The 15,963-nt window shown below is 36.1% G+C and overlaps 1 protein-coding gene across 6 annotated transcripts in view; it reads left to right on the plus strand.

Annotated features, from left to right (window-relative positions):
- CHODL (chondrolectin) overlaps positions 1-15,963 on the plus strand; it is a 574,497-nt gene that overhangs the window by 505,903 nt on the left and 52,631 nt on the right. The window lies entirely within an intron of this gene.

Below are 15,963 nucleotides of genomic sequence, written 5' to 3' on the forward strand. Positions count from 1 at the left end.
GAAAACTGGACATCAAGGTGCAGGAGAATGGGGCTGGACTACTTTCTTATACCATACAAAAAATAAATTCAAAATGGATGAAAGACATAAATGTTAGGAAGGAAACCATCAGAATCCTGTAGGAGAACACAGAGAGCAACCTTTTTGACTTCGGTTGGATCAACTTCTTACTAGAAACATCTCCAGGAGCAAGGGAAACAAAAGCAAAAATGAACTATTGGAAATTCATCAAGATAAAAAGCTTCTTCACAGCAAAGGAAACAACAAAACTAAAGGCAACTGACAGCATGAGAGAAGATATTTGCAAATGACATATCGATAAAAGGCCAGTATCCAAAATCTATAGAGAACTTATCAAACTCAACACCCCAAAATAAATAATGCAATTAAGAAATGGGCAGAAGACATGAAAAGACATTTCTCCAAAGAAGACATACAACTGGCTAACAAACACATGAAAAAAATGCTCAACATCACTCATCATCAGACAGATACAAATAAAAACCACAACGAGATACCAACTCACACTTGTCAAAATAGCTAAAGTTAGCAACCCAGGAAACAAGAGATGTTGGTGAGGATGTGGAGAAAGGAGAACCCTCTTATACTCTGGGAATTCAAACTGGTGCAGCCACTCCAGAACACAGATGGAGGTTCCTCAAAAAGTTAAAAATAGAAGTACCCTATGACCCAGCAATTGCATTACTAGGTATTTATCTAAAGGATACAAAAATACTGATTCAAAGGGGCACATGCACCCCAATGTTTATAGCAGCATTATCAACAATAGCCAAATTATGGAAAGAGCCCAAATGTCCACTGACCGATGAATGGATATAGAAGATACACACACACACACACACACACACACACACACACACCACACAATGGACTATTACTCAGCCATCAAAAAAATGAAATCTTGCCATTTGCAAGTGTATCATGAGTGTATTATGCTTAGTGAAATAAGTCAGAAAAAGAAAGACCAATAATGTATGATTTCGCTCATATGAGGAATTTAAGAAACAATATGAACACAGGGGAAGGGAAGGAAAACTAAAATATGATAAAAACAGAGGGATACAAACCTTAAGAACTATTAATTATAGAAAACAAACTGAGGGTAGCTGGAGGGTTGTTGGGTGGGGTAATGGGCTAAATGGGTGATGGGAATTAAGGAGGGCACTTGTGATGAGCACTGGGTGTTATATGTGAGTGATGAATTACTTAATCCTAATCCTGAAACCAATACTACACTATGTGTTAACTAACTTCAATTTTCATAAAAAGTTGGAAGAAAAAAAAAGCATGTATTACTCTGCTTTGCTCAGCCACTAAGAATCTCAGTCACTAAGTTGATATAATTTTAGTTACAAGGAAGACCACCTAGTACCTAAGACAATCTGGATAGCTTGATCCATAGCAAAGTTAAGCAAAGGTATGACTGTGATTGATACTTATGAAATATTAATTGTGCACTCCATTCTTCATAGAGTCTCTCATGGAATGATACCATCTTGAAGACAACTGATACAAATCTTAGATTCTATTTGCATATCAAAATAACATATCATGATGTTGTTTAACGTCCAATTTTTACCCCAAACCTGCTATGGTATTTGAGAAATGGACTCAACAAGCATATTGCAAGTAAAAGGAACAAATTAAAGTCTACTATTACATGTTTTTAATATTCTTAAAAGTGATAGATCAGGGACAAGTCAGTGACAGAAAAAAATTTTTAGAAATCTATCATCTTGCTGAAAAAAATGAAACTCTGCTTCTATTTTATGTTTTGTAAGAAATTAATTTTTAAAACTTTAGAATAAAAATCTCAAGGCATCTCTGTAGTTTACCATTTAAGATTCTGTGTACTTAAAAAATATAACTATTGAAATGGAAAAGAGATTCATAAAATCTGTCATCTTACCAAAAACTGTTAAGATATCACTATGGATGCTTGACTTGAAATCATACCATGGTCCTATAAGGTTGTTTTAAAATGAGTACTACAGTTATCCAGAGAATAGGAAAATATATGATGGTAATAATACTCATACTTTCACAAACATATTGCAACTGCATTAAATGTCAGATACGCCATTATGACATTTAGTTTATTTTTAAGATAAAACAGGCCATTTTTCCCATTATAGTTACTTATTTCCACCTGAGACACTGTACCTGGAAACATACTCAGCATCCCTGAGTGAATTTCAAAGTACAAAACACTGGAATTTGGACTGCTTTATATAATAACACAGATGGCATTTCCTTTTAATAAAATATATAGAACTATTATTTTCCTTACCTTCCTTCACTTGTGGGTGCAAACAAAGCAATTCTTGGAAACTATTTTTCTGTGGTCATGAGACTCACTTCTATAAAGAAAACAACCTGGTCACCCCCTGTTTATGTTTTCACAGAAGATCACTGACTAAGGTTTCCATTGAGAAAATCAGATTGCTTTGTTTAAGTGAGACTTAAATTTTCTAGAAAGGGTTTAGTCTACTTAATAGGTATCATTTGGACTTTTTCTTCTTTCTTTTTCTTTAAGTTTTTTACTTATTTTTGGAGAGAGAGAGAGAGAGAGTGAACAGGGGAGGGGCAGAGGGAGAAGGACAGAGAGAATTCCAAGCAGGTTCTGCAGCTGTCAGCGCAGAGCCCATTGTGGGGCTCAATCCCATGACCCTGAGATCATGACCTGAGCCAAAACCAAGAGGCAGATACTTAACTGACTGTGCCACCCAGGCATCCCATGGACTTTTCTTTTTTAAATTAACTTCAAAAAGAATAAATTTTTCAGGCTACAGATGATAGGATGAAATAGTAGATGCAGAGTCTATTAGTACTGTGTAATTCCAGAGGCTCAATAAGCATATGGAGAATGGAATAGAATAAAGGACAAGGAACAAGTTTGCTGTCCTAATAATTACCCCCCACCCAGTTTTACTGAGATATAACATGTGTTAATTTGAGGTGTACACACATGATTTAATATATGCATATAGCAACATGATTGCCACAATAATTTTTTTAACATTCATCACCTCACAGTTACAAATTTTTTTCTTGCAATGAGAACTTTTATTAAAATCTGTCTTTTAGCAACTTGCAAATCTATGGTACAACATTATAGTTTAACTGTCCCACCCATGTATTTCAGGTGGATATAGTGGTAACATCTCAGTTTTTGGAATGGTAAAGGTGCACATCCCAGAATAGATCTTTAAAGTTACTGAAAATTACAGTTTTCATTAATAAAATGTTTATATGCACACCTTTACAGTGGAACACTTTCTAAAATGTATTTCACATTTTCTGTGATGAACCTGTATTTTGAACATTACACAATGTCTTTCTTCTTCAAGGAATTAATGGTCATCCTGTGGTCTTTACCTGTTGTACTGTGATATTCTCAGGTGCCATTAAACAACATTAGTTTCCCTTTTCTCTTCCCTGAGAAGTAGGCTTTTCCAGGAAATATCTTTCACCTCACTTTAATCATGGGCAAATCTACACCTGTTAAGCCCATTTGTATCCCTCTGTTTCTAGTGGTCCCCCCTAATATCTGGGTTCCATGTAGAGTTTAGATGTTGATGGCTCTGAAATTTATGTTTGTAGTTCCAACCTCTTTTTTGAACTCTAGAATTTTTTTTAAGTTTATTTATTTTTGAGAGAGAGAGAGAGAGGGAGAGAGAGGGAGCCAGCACAAGTCAGAGAGGGGCAGAGAGAGAGAGGGAAAGAGAGAGAATCTCAAGCAGGCTCCATGCTGTCAGTGCAGAACCCCATTTGGGGCTTGATCTCATAAACTGAGACCATGACCTGAGCCAAAATCAAGAGTTAGATGCTGAACTGACTGAGTCACCAGCTGCCCCTGAACTCTAGAATTTGTAGAATCAATGACTACACACAGTTATCTAAGAAATCTCTCAAATCAAACAAATTCGAAATTTGGTTCCTAATATTCCCTTCCCAGAGCACCACTTTCCAGTTGCCTCCATCTCAGTAAATACACTCCTTCCATTCAGTTGTTCAGGTTAAAAATCTTGACTTCTATTCCTTGAATCTATAGTAGATCCACCCAGTACATCTTGTGCCTTAGTTCTGTTAAAAACCATATCTAGAAATTGATCATTTCTCACAACCTCTGTAGGTACCACCTTGGTTCAAGCTACCGTCATGTCTTACCTGGGCTACTGTAAAGTCTCCCAAACTGGATCTCTTTGTTTTTGCTCTTGGCCCAACTATCAGAAGTCAAGTTACTTCAGGTTTTCCCATATTAGGCAGAGCAAAGGCTAGTCTGTGATGTAGCCTTCAAAGTCCACACTATCTGGCCCCTATTATGTCTCTGATCTGCTTCCTACTGTTCTCCTACTGCATTCTGTTGCACCTACAGTTTCCTTGCTTTGCCTCAAAACTAGGCATGCTTCCTTCTCAGAGACTTGCATATCTCACCCTTTTACTTACCTCTACATGACATGTTCTTCCTCCACATATTCACATGGCTTGCTCCTTTCGATCCTACACACACACACACACACACACACACACACACACACACACACTCTTCGTTCTATTCTTGCTTTATTTTGTTCCATAGCACTTGACATTCACAAGCATATGTTCATTTTCTGCATCCCCCTCCCTACTCTAAGCTTTGGGAGGTAGATATTTTGGTCTGCTTTTGTTCAGACCTAGATCTCAGTACCTAGAACACTACACAGGATGTGGGTGATATTCAATAACTATTGAATGAATAGATTACTTAAACTAGAGGAAAGTAAGTCGGATTAAAAGCAATCAATGGCTGGGGCGCCTGGGTGGCTCAATCGGTTGGGCGTCTGACCGGCTCAGGTCATGATCTCACGGTCCGTGAGTTCGAGCCCCGTGTCGGGGTCTGTGCTGACAGCTCAGAGCCTGGAGCCTGTTTCAGATTCTGTGTCTCCCTCTCTCTCTGACCTTCCCCCATTCATGCTCTGTCTCAAAAATGAATAAACGTTAAAAAAATTAAAAAAAAAATAAAATAAAAGCAATCAATGGCCAAACAGTGAGTCCTAAGGGGATAAAATTAGCATTAGAGTTTAAGTAGATCAGAGGGAGATTTGGTGGTATGGCAGATGGGCATTGTGACTTACATTCTGGAAACTCATGCTTGAAACCTGAAGGTTTCAAGATGAATAAGTGCTGATAATAGTAACTGCTTTCTAGTAGCCAGTTCTTTTGGCCATCACTCTCTTTGCATTTAATTTTCTTTTTTTGAGGGGGTATTCCATCTGTCTACTTAAGTTGACTTTTGCTCTGGAGTTCAGTAATTAATTTTTGCTTCTACTTCAAGTGATTTTTGCTGCCTAGCTCAGGAATTAATTGTGAGAGTGAATGACATCCACTGCAGGGCCTTTAGATGTGGTTATTGAATATCTTCTCTTTATTTAGCAATTTGGTATTTTTTGATCTTTATCGATAAAAAATTGACTATGACACATGTCTCATAGCTGTAGAGTGACCTTTGGTTGAATTCCCACTTTGTACTTCTGACTTATAACATTTGGAAGGAAAATTATCTACACTTTTGAAAGATTGACAAAGTTTATTCCTTAAAGAACCTCTAGAAATGTACTATCCAATACAGTAGCCACTAACTAGATGTATCTTTATATTTCAGTTTACATCTTTAAAATTGAATAAAATTTAAAATTCCATGGCAGTAACCACATATCAAGTGTGTAATAATCACATAAGGTTAGTGGTTCCTATATTAAAAAAATATTTTTTTCATTTTAATTTATTTTTGAGAAAAAGAGAGAAAGAATGAGCAAGGAGGGGCAGATAAAGAGGGAGACAAAGGATGCAAAGCAGGCTCTGCTGTAAGAGTGAGAGCCCTGTGGGGCTTGAACTTATGAGCTGTGAGGTCATGAAGTTGGATGCCCAACCAATTGAGTCACCCAGGTGCCCCTATATTAGACAGCACTATTCTAGAACATTTCAGTCATCCACGAAGTTTTATTGAACATGCCTCTGTAGACTTGTTTTTGCTGGTTGAAATTTTTTCATTGTAAATTTATTTGTTTGAAATTATTTATTCCATGACAAATAGGCAAGAGGCACATATAGAGTGCTCTTTGGACATAAAAAAAACAGTAATTAATTTTGCTTCAGATATGGCATTGGTTGTAAAACACATGGTTTGAGTGTCTCTTTTTGCTAGTGCTATAATAGAAAAGAAATAGTTGAACACTGGAGTCTAGTAAGTTTATATTTATTGTTGAAAAAGCCGATCAATAACAGTCTGAACATTAACTAATAGCATGGCTTTGCCACTGCCCAAACAATATCGTAGTTAATAGCAATTTTAACGTCTGAAACCACCATAATTGCCCTCAGAAATCAATAGATCAATAAGAGACTCTTTTTGGTTTTAGATACAGGTATTGAACCATACATCATATTTTGAAAAGGTTACTTTTGATCATGACAGCCCAGACAAATTTAAAATTAGTTTCAAAACTAAATAGAACAAAAGAATTCTTATTTTTAAAGTCTGTAAATTCAGATTTATAACAGGACAAACATCCATTTACACTGTTGTTATATACTATTTAAACTTAATAAGCTTTTGAATGTTTTCACTGGAAATATAAGTGTATTAATACTTAGCCACAGCTAAGCAATTTATCTAAATAAATTTAAAACATATAAATTATAGTTAAAATAGTAAGTTATCAAAATGTATTAAGACAGATATTTTGAACTTCAATAAGAAATTTGATCATGAAACCAATTTATAGAAACCTTTCTTTAAATATTCTTTTGCAATGAGAATAAATGTATTTAGTCCTTTTATTCTTTGTGCATAAACTTTATATTGAAGATTCTCCTATGATGAAATCACATTTAAAAATATTTGTCTCCAAAGAGAAGTTGCTAATGATCCTGCTGTGAAAATGTGTAAACACTATGTCTATTTTAGCAAGACATCCAAACCAAGATGGAAGCGGATAGCCGAAAACCATCATGTTATTTGGAGGAAGTGCTGGCATTATCATTTAAAGAGCAATCACTTACATTGATTGCATTCAGCATCCAGGAAACACTAGCAGGGATGCAATGGTTTGTTTGTTTTCTAAGTTGTTAGGTGATGTCAAACAAATTATTTGGATCCAATCTCTAACATGAAAAATTCTTCTTTTGGCATGTGTTACTGGAATTGTGAGTAACGTCTTGATTGAAGGTACATCTTTTGAGACACTCTTATAATTTAGCCAGCCTCTCTGCTTTAGATTGCTCTTTGGACATTTTCTGCCTTTAATATCTGTGGGGTTTGTACCGGTACAGACTACTTAGAGTGTTTACTAAATGGTTATTAACATGATCAAAATGCCTATAATATGAAAGGAGGCAGAAAGCAATCTTTTCTGATCTAACATCCAAACAAAATGTCCTAAAGGGTTGGATCATTTTGTTTTATTTAGTATATACCAACAAAACAACAGAATGCTATTATTGTCCACTTCTCCTTTTTGTCTATGTTGGGACACAAAGAACACTTCTTTGCTATTACAACCAACAGGGTTTGGATATATTAGCATGGTACTAGTCATTTGGTGGGCTAAACCTAGAGGTAGAGGAAATTAGTAAGAAGATAAAGGAAATGAAAATGTTGGGGTAGGTGTTGGTGTGAAGGGAGCCCAGTGGAGATTAGGTATAAATTTGAACACTGTTGGGATAAGCAAGATCAGATGCTAAGAACCCTGGGGCATCTGATCTAATATGAATGTCCATCTTAAAAGCCATCTGGCATAGGTCATGGAGATTTCATCTGGGATCTTTATAAAATCAAGGCACTGGAACAAAAGAGCTGAGCCCAGTCAGTGGGAAATGGGTCAGGTCAAAATGAATGTATTCATCTTGTCAGGGTTTAGGTGGAACAGTATTCTCATCTCTGCAGTGAACTGGACTGAGAAAGTTGGGCAGATAGAGAGACCCAGTGTAAGTGAATCAGCTAGTTACTCCTCCACTGGGGAAGGTTCAACTTAGAAATTCTCAAATGTGTGGGGGCTAGGGAAAGTCTCTTCTCAAAAATGTCAAAGAATCTACCATTACTGAATTTTTTTCTATCTATGGATTCTAATAAATTTGTGACCCCAACTTTTCATCACTTATATTCTCCCCATATCCAATTTCCTTAAACTTTCACTGCCTTGAATTATGTCTTGGGTTATTACATTAGCCCAGCATTCTCCCTTCTTTGTCTCTGAAAGTCATATTTATCCATTAAGGGAATATTAAAAATCATCTCACTTTGAAAGGTCTTTATGAGGCTTGTTCATCATAATGAATCACACCTTCCTCTGAACTTCCTGTTACTTTACCTCTAAGTAGTACTTCATGCTCTGGTTCAATTTGTTTCTACATTTCCCGATTAGATTGTATGCTTAGAATGAATAGAATAGAAATAGTGTATTTTCTATCTCCCTAGATCCTAGCAAAGTGGTTTGCATACAGTAAGGATCTATAAATGTCTATTCAATCAAGTTACATGATATTCACACAAATTCTAAACCTGGCTTAATGAATCACCTATTGGTCTCAGATAGGTTACTTAGCCTGTCTTGCTCCCGTTCGTTCATTTGTAAATTGGGGGGACAATTCACTCTCACTGAATTTATAGATTAATTTTATATTTAAGGAATTCCTGTAAGAAACAAGAAAGACTGTTTTTGACTCAACACACATTTATTGAACATTGAAGTTTGTCATGACTCTTCTTGGTATCATTCATTACTAGAGGACTTTCTGCAGGGCCAGCTTGGTGCAGACAGCATTTGAACTCTGTGCCTGGGACTGCTACATCATATTTCTGAATTACAGTGTAGACCAACTTCACATCTGCCCCTGCTATAACTGTTTTATTTGACAGATGCTTTTAAAAAAATAGTACGGAAACAGCAAAAATTAGCAACCTATGTATTATAAAAGGTACAAAGTAGATTCCAAAAGGATAAAGGTGGTAAGTTAAAATTATATTAAACAAGAAAATATAAGCAAGGATAATCACGATAAAGCAACCACAATAAGCCTAAGAAAAATAAAGCATAATTTTGGCAAAGAAGGTGCTGTGTTCTGTCATTCCATAACAACCTTGCTCAGTTTGGATAGGGCTAACATTTCTATTCACCAATCACCACCTTAGGAGATGGGGCAATTGACCTTCACCAGGTGGGTTGCAGAAATAATCTGGACTGGAAGCATTTCTTGCATGTTGAGAGAAATGTCTAAGAATGAGGCTGAGCAGAGAGGTATATAGAGTGACATGGTCTTGATACCTTTTGAATCCCTTCATCTAGCTATGCTCTGATTTAGTTCAATTCCTTGACCTGCCAGTTATGTTAGGCTACTGTAGTCTCTTTTGCCTTAGGCTAGTATGAGTTGATAAATATGTGTGTGTGTGTGTGTGTGTGTGTGTGTGTGTGTGTATGTGTGTATAATGTATAAATGTATGTATATTTTATTTACACCTGAAGGAATCCAAGTTAATATGTTCTTTTTAGTGTAATCTTAGGATATTCAGTTTGGCCCCAAGTCATCTATGATTCAGAGGCCAAGTTAATTCTTGAGTTTGCCATCTGGTTTGGGTTTCTTCCTAAAATATTTGTTTGGTTCTGGAATCTTGGAGCCCTTACTATTATCAAACACCTGTTTGTCAGGAATCTTCTGGATCAAGGCTAAAACAGAACATGATAAAGGTACCTGTGGACTATCCGAAAAAGAAAAATCCTGAAGAAGCATAACATCTGAAAAACTTACTATTTCTAGTCTACATGTATATACCCTCAAACATCTCTTGAAGTCTCAATTAAATTACAGGGAGGTCAGAGTAGTGTTTTCATCTGGGGAAATTATTATTAAACTCCATTTAAGTAATTAACAAAGAGATATTTTTAATACTATTCAGCTTTGGAAGTGGAGTCAAATAATTAGTTTTGAATGCAACCGAGTAAGATAAAGCTTCTGAAAACACCATAATACAAGGACGTGAGGGGACTCCCTGCCATTAAATTCTATATTAATGATATGAAACTTGCAATATTTCATTTGAAGAGGAATTAAATAGAAAAGATATTAAAAAGTAAAAAGAGCCAATGTCTTGAAGGTATGTAACCACATAAGTGGAATAAAATGGTCAGAAATTACAGAATGTTAACCAGTAAAAACATGGAAATTTAGAATCAAAGCTGTTAGTTAGAAGAGCTCAATCAGTATATTTTCTAGGCTGTTCTATCTCCAACATGCTTAAAGTTCTATCGCTACCACTAGGAGAAAATCATAAGAAATTTTTTTTCTTGCATTACAAAATTAAATTAATTCAAATTAAAATATGTTAAAACTTTTTAGAATATTTTTAAAATAAATTAGAATGTGTGTGTTGGGTTTTTTTGCATTTTTTTGGTGTTTTTTGTTTGTTTATTTGTTTAGAAAAGAGGGTTATGTCCACATTGGGATATGACAGCATTCCCCACCAGAAATACAATTTGTAAAAGGGCTTGGAGGCTCTCCAGGAGAAATGGCCGATGAAATTTGAGACTCACCCAGAATGCCAACATCAATACTCTAGAGTAAGGAAAGGTAACAGGAATGTCTGTAACTCCTGAAAAGTAAGCTGCATGTGGTAGGCAGACATGGTTCACCAAATACCCGTATGTGGCACTGTAATTCTCAGCTTCCTTTGCAATTAGGACTTACAGGCTGCAGCTGTTCTCAGTAGGTGTGCTTCTTCCATATCTTTGTCAGTTTTCCATGGTGACCACCAATGCCAGATGATATAACTAGAAGATAAAGTCTATTCACATACGATTTTATGATGATGACATAAACTTGTTGCCAAAAGCCATTGGAAATATACATATTAATATGTTTGCATATTATTATTATTATTGTTATTAAGATAGTAATACCAGAAGGCAAGGAACTCTTTTCTCAGATAGAAGAGAATATATGTCTGAGCCTTGTTGGAATAATACCTCAGTGGCAAAGCCCATGGAACTAAATGAAGCCTGTCATTATCAAGAGGCCAGTGTTAGAGACTGACTGAGGGAATACCCATTGTTGGAGGAAAATTGTCTCAATTTTGGAGGTTCTCTAAATTATCTGTAATACTTGTTAGAGAGGATCACAGTGGAAGAGCTGAGGAAGAACCCAACACTACCACGCTAAATCTCCTCAAACTTTGAAGAAGGACTGGGCTCCAGTTCCCTGAGTCATTGTGTCTGGAGTCCTATTACAACCTGCTGTCTAACTGAGGTCTCTCATATGCTCCACTACTTCTTGCCAAGCTGATTCTTAGGTTCTTTCACATACTCATTCTGAGGCACTGTGGTGCTGGAGTAGACTGACTGGCTTTGAATCCTACCTCTGACACTTCCAAGTTGGATGAAATACCCTAAATTGTTTTTATCATACTAGTTCCTCTCTACCTTACTTTGCCCATCTGTAAAATGGGGATAATTATACTTAACTCATACAGTTGATATGGAGATTCAGTAAGACAGTCACGTAAAGTGCTTAGAACAGTTTGTATCATACCAAAATGCTAAGTAATGGTTATTTCTCCTCATTGTTATTATGATTGCCTGGGTGACGAAAAGATGTTGAAATCTAGTATGCACCGGAAACCCTACATTTGGGATCTAATCTGTGAGATTTAAGTTCTAGACACAAATATTATATTCTCTTGGGATTGGGAACTTGGACTTTTATGCCTTCTTAAATATGCAGCACTCTTTACACTTGCATGTGCCTGTGATTTCAAACATGAACTATTTTTATAGCACTTGATAGGAAAGCTGAGAGGGCAGAAAGGTATAGACAGTGACATAGTAGAGTTAATATTTTCAGAAGGTTAGTAATTTTTCTTCAACTTCTCATAAGAGGTATCCTCCTATTTTCAGTCAGGATAATACATCTGTGTACTCTTTTCATGAGGATGGCTTTCAGAATTCTGGTAAATATTCCATTTCTTTATTAGCATACTGGTGATACAGGTAGGCTCACTTCGTGAAAATGCATAGACTGGATATTTATGATTTGTGCACTTCTTAAATTTTACATTTAAAAAAGCTTGGGGCACCTGGGTGGCTCAGTCAGTTCAGTGTTCAACTCTTGATTTCAGCTCAAGTAATGATCTCATGGTTCGTGAGTTCTAGCCCCACGGCAGGCTCTCTGCTCTGACAGAGCAAGACCTGCTTGGGATTCTGTCTCCTTCTCTCTCTGCCCCTCCCCTGCTCAACATCTCTCTCTCTCTTTCTCTCTTTCTGTCTCTCTCTTTCTCTCAAAATAAATAAATAAACATTAAAAAAATAAGTAAGTAAAAAGGCTTGAATAGAAGTGCAGGCCAGTGTTCTTTACACTCTGCTAAATTGGAAAATTTTTACATGCATGCTTATTTTATGATGTGTGGTATTACATAAAATCGTTACTTCTGTAATAATCCTAAACATGCACTTATTAAGAAATGATGTATTTCATTTGAATCAAACACATATGCTCAATAAAAATGTATCATTTAAAAAAGTAACTAGCTCTTTTATTTGCTTTTGAGTGTGTGTCTCTTTGATCTTGTATTGAAGAACAATTGCTTATTAATTATAGACATTATCTTACAGACTCAAAGTTGTCCACCACTGGGAAAAACATCTGGTAAACTGATTATGCAACTTGATTATGTATTATGATTCTATTTTATATTTAAACTACACTTAGACCCATACAGACTTTCTTTTATTTTTTATTTGAGAGAGAGACAGCATGAGTTGGGGAAAGGAGCAGAGGGAGAGAAATTTTTAAGTGGGCTCCACACTTATCATGGACCCTGATGCAGGGCTGGATCCCATGACCCTGAGATCATAACCGGAGCCAAAGTCAAGAGTTGGATGCTCAACTGACTGAGCCACCCAGGTGACCTGACCTTCTTTTTTATTTTTTAAAGTTTATTTATTTTGACAGAGAGAGAGAGAGAGAGAGAGAGAGAGAGAGAGAGAGAGAGTATGAGCAGAGGAGGAGCATAGAGAGAGGGAGAGAGAGAATACCAAACAGGATCCACGCTGAGTGTGCTCTAATGTGGGGCTCCAACTCACTGAGCCCCCCAGGCGCCCAATCCAACCTTCTTATATTAATACAACTAAAGCATATTTTAGTAATTTAAAATAATTTCCTCTGAAGTTGAATGAAAAATCATCCAAATATATTCGGAATTGAAAAAAAGGCACATAAAAAACATTACATCTGTTATCTTATTATGTGAGTAAAAAATTGGAAGAGAGACTATATATTTATTTTTCTTATATATGCTTAAAATATACCTGAAAGAACACAAGAGACTAACAAAGGTGACTTTTATTGTGTGTGACATCAGTGGGAAACAGGTAAATTGGGAACAAATTGGAACAAGACACTTTATAATATCTTTATAATTTCAATTTAATGAAAAATATAGATTGCCTAGTCAAAATTAAATAAAAGACATACAAGCATACAATAACTTTCCTAACATCTTGATTCTTTAGGTTTTAGGTCATTCATACTCAAGATCCATATAAAACACACACACCCAGACAATACACTCCACCTGGAGAGAGAATACTGTTAGCAAGGGAAACAGACACATTCCACAGAAAAGGCAGGGAGAGAGGGGAGGTGGAAAGGGACAGGAGCCAAAGGTAAACTTTGCTGCCTTGTAAGGTATATCTTTTTAATGACTGTGAAGGCTGCCAACTTTGGGGGAGAGCTGAGGTACATCATTTTCACAAAGCTTCTTCCCCTTCATGCTTGGGAAGATGAATTGTTTGTTCCTCCCAGAGTTCCATGAGATGAACTCATTAAGTTGAAATGAGTTGAGATGGAAAGAAAATGTTTTTGCATTTGATATACTAAATAGATGAGACTCTTCCTGTCTCTTAGCAATACTCATTGAAGTGTTGCTATAATATCTTTTTTTAAAAAGTAAATTGATTTTTTTATTATAGTCCTCTGGAACTTCTCATGTTTCCTGTCATTTATAATAACACACATGCATGGAATCACATTTTTGAAACAGTTGTTTAAAGTTTATTTTAAAGCAGTAAAACTTTTTTTTTTTCCTAGAAATGGAGGGAAAGAGGGTGAGGGAGGGAAAAAGAAATTATGGTTACTGCCTCTGAGAAAAAGTTCAACCCTTTTCACCTAAAGCCTTTAAAAATTCTTAGGTTAGCCAGTTTTACTTACCTGCATCTTCATGCCAAAGAGATTTTAAGAAAAATATTTGACCTGGGGTGCCTGGGTGGCTCAGTTGGTTAAGCCTCCGACTTCAGCTCAGGTCATGATCTCAAGGCTTGTGAGTTCCAGCTCCGCGTCAAGCCCCCATAGGGCTCTGTGCTGACAGCTCAGAGCCTGCAGCCTCTTCAGATTCTGTGTCTTTCTCTCTCTCTCTGCCCCTTCCCCGCTCACGCTCTGTCTCTGTCTCTCAGAAATAAACATTAAAAAATTTTTTTCTTTAAAAGAAAAATAATTGACCTAAATAATATAAAATTTTCTAATTGTAATAAGTGTAATAAGCCAAAATAAATAGTTTGGCTATGAAATCAAGATTCTTCACATGAAAATTGTCAAGATTTCCTGTGCCTGATGTTTACATTAAAATGCTGTTTAAAATTATTGTTTAAAATTATAGAGCATATTTGTTGTACCTTTTGGCCTGTCAGTGTAATATTCACATGAAGAGGGAAAACAATATTTTAACCTAACCAATAAATAAAATCACCTCTTATTGCAAAGTCAATTTGATTTGGATTGAGAAAATCTGGTTTCAAGTCTATTCTCCTCCAATTGCCAGTTCTGTGACGGAGTGGGAAGGCAGGGACTTGCCTCTTTCCGTGTCTTAGGTGTCTCCTGGTTAAATGCAGATGGTAGTATATAATATACTGGGTAGCCAATAGAATCAAATATGAAATTGTATATAAACATTTTCTAAATTTTGGTGACCTATAAAATATTGTTCACTCAATTATAGATCATCTAGAAAGTTTATAAGTCTCCACAATATGTTGCTGTAGAGATATATCTAAGAAGTAAGAGATAGTAACAACATCTAAATGAAAATACTGCTTTGTCATAAAAGCAGATACTATTTTCTCCAAATTCTGATGTTCTAGAACACCAAGATTTTTGTGTTGAAGTTATTATTATGAGTATTGCTATTATAAAAACACTCAGAATCATGAATTGGCTGTGGTTGGATTATACTAATTTTTCAGTTTTGTACCTTTTCATTTGATAGAAACAAACTTAGCTATTCTATGTGGTAGTTCCATTTGTTCATGGTTTTTAAAAACTATTGCAATTAATCTGACTTTCCTCAAGGCTTCTTATACCTCACATCAACATTTCACATTAATAAATTAATTTGATGGCGACTACTGCCAGTAATTTAATTTCTCAAACTGCTGGGGTTACATACATAATGTGTGGATGGTGCAACATAAGGCAGCATTGTAATAGTTTCAGATTTATGGAGGTGTAGTCATTAGGGCGTGTCTGCTTATCAAAACCTCCCCATGTAAATTTCTTTGCGTGCCATGTTTTTTTCTTAATGCACATCTAAAGTGACAAAATGGTAGACGAATAAGCCAACAGATGGTTTTCTCTCAATGGCTGCATCATGAGATGCGTCATTAGTTTCACGCCTGTGCTACACTAGAATGCTGGCTTTACTGTGGGCATCTGGCTGGCAGTTCCTTGGGGGGTTGTCACACACATAACCTAAGCATCCCAGCTGTGTTTTCAGTTCCCTGGTGTTTAGTCTGGCATGAAAAGGTGTTCATGAGCCAACCTAATCCTCGTGTTAATTCTGCGAGCAGCTAGCTAAAAGAGGACTTTTAAATCCTAAACCCCTAATATCTATCCTGACTTCCTTCTTTCATTTAAATTGGT

This window comes from Prionailurus viverrinus, chromosome C2, assembly GCF_022837055.1.
Source record: "Prionailurus viverrinus isolate Anna chromosome C2, UM_Priviv_1.0, whole genome shotgun sequence".
NCBI lineage: Eukaryota > Metazoa > Chordata > Mammalia > Carnivora > Felidae > Prionailurus > Prionailurus viverrinus.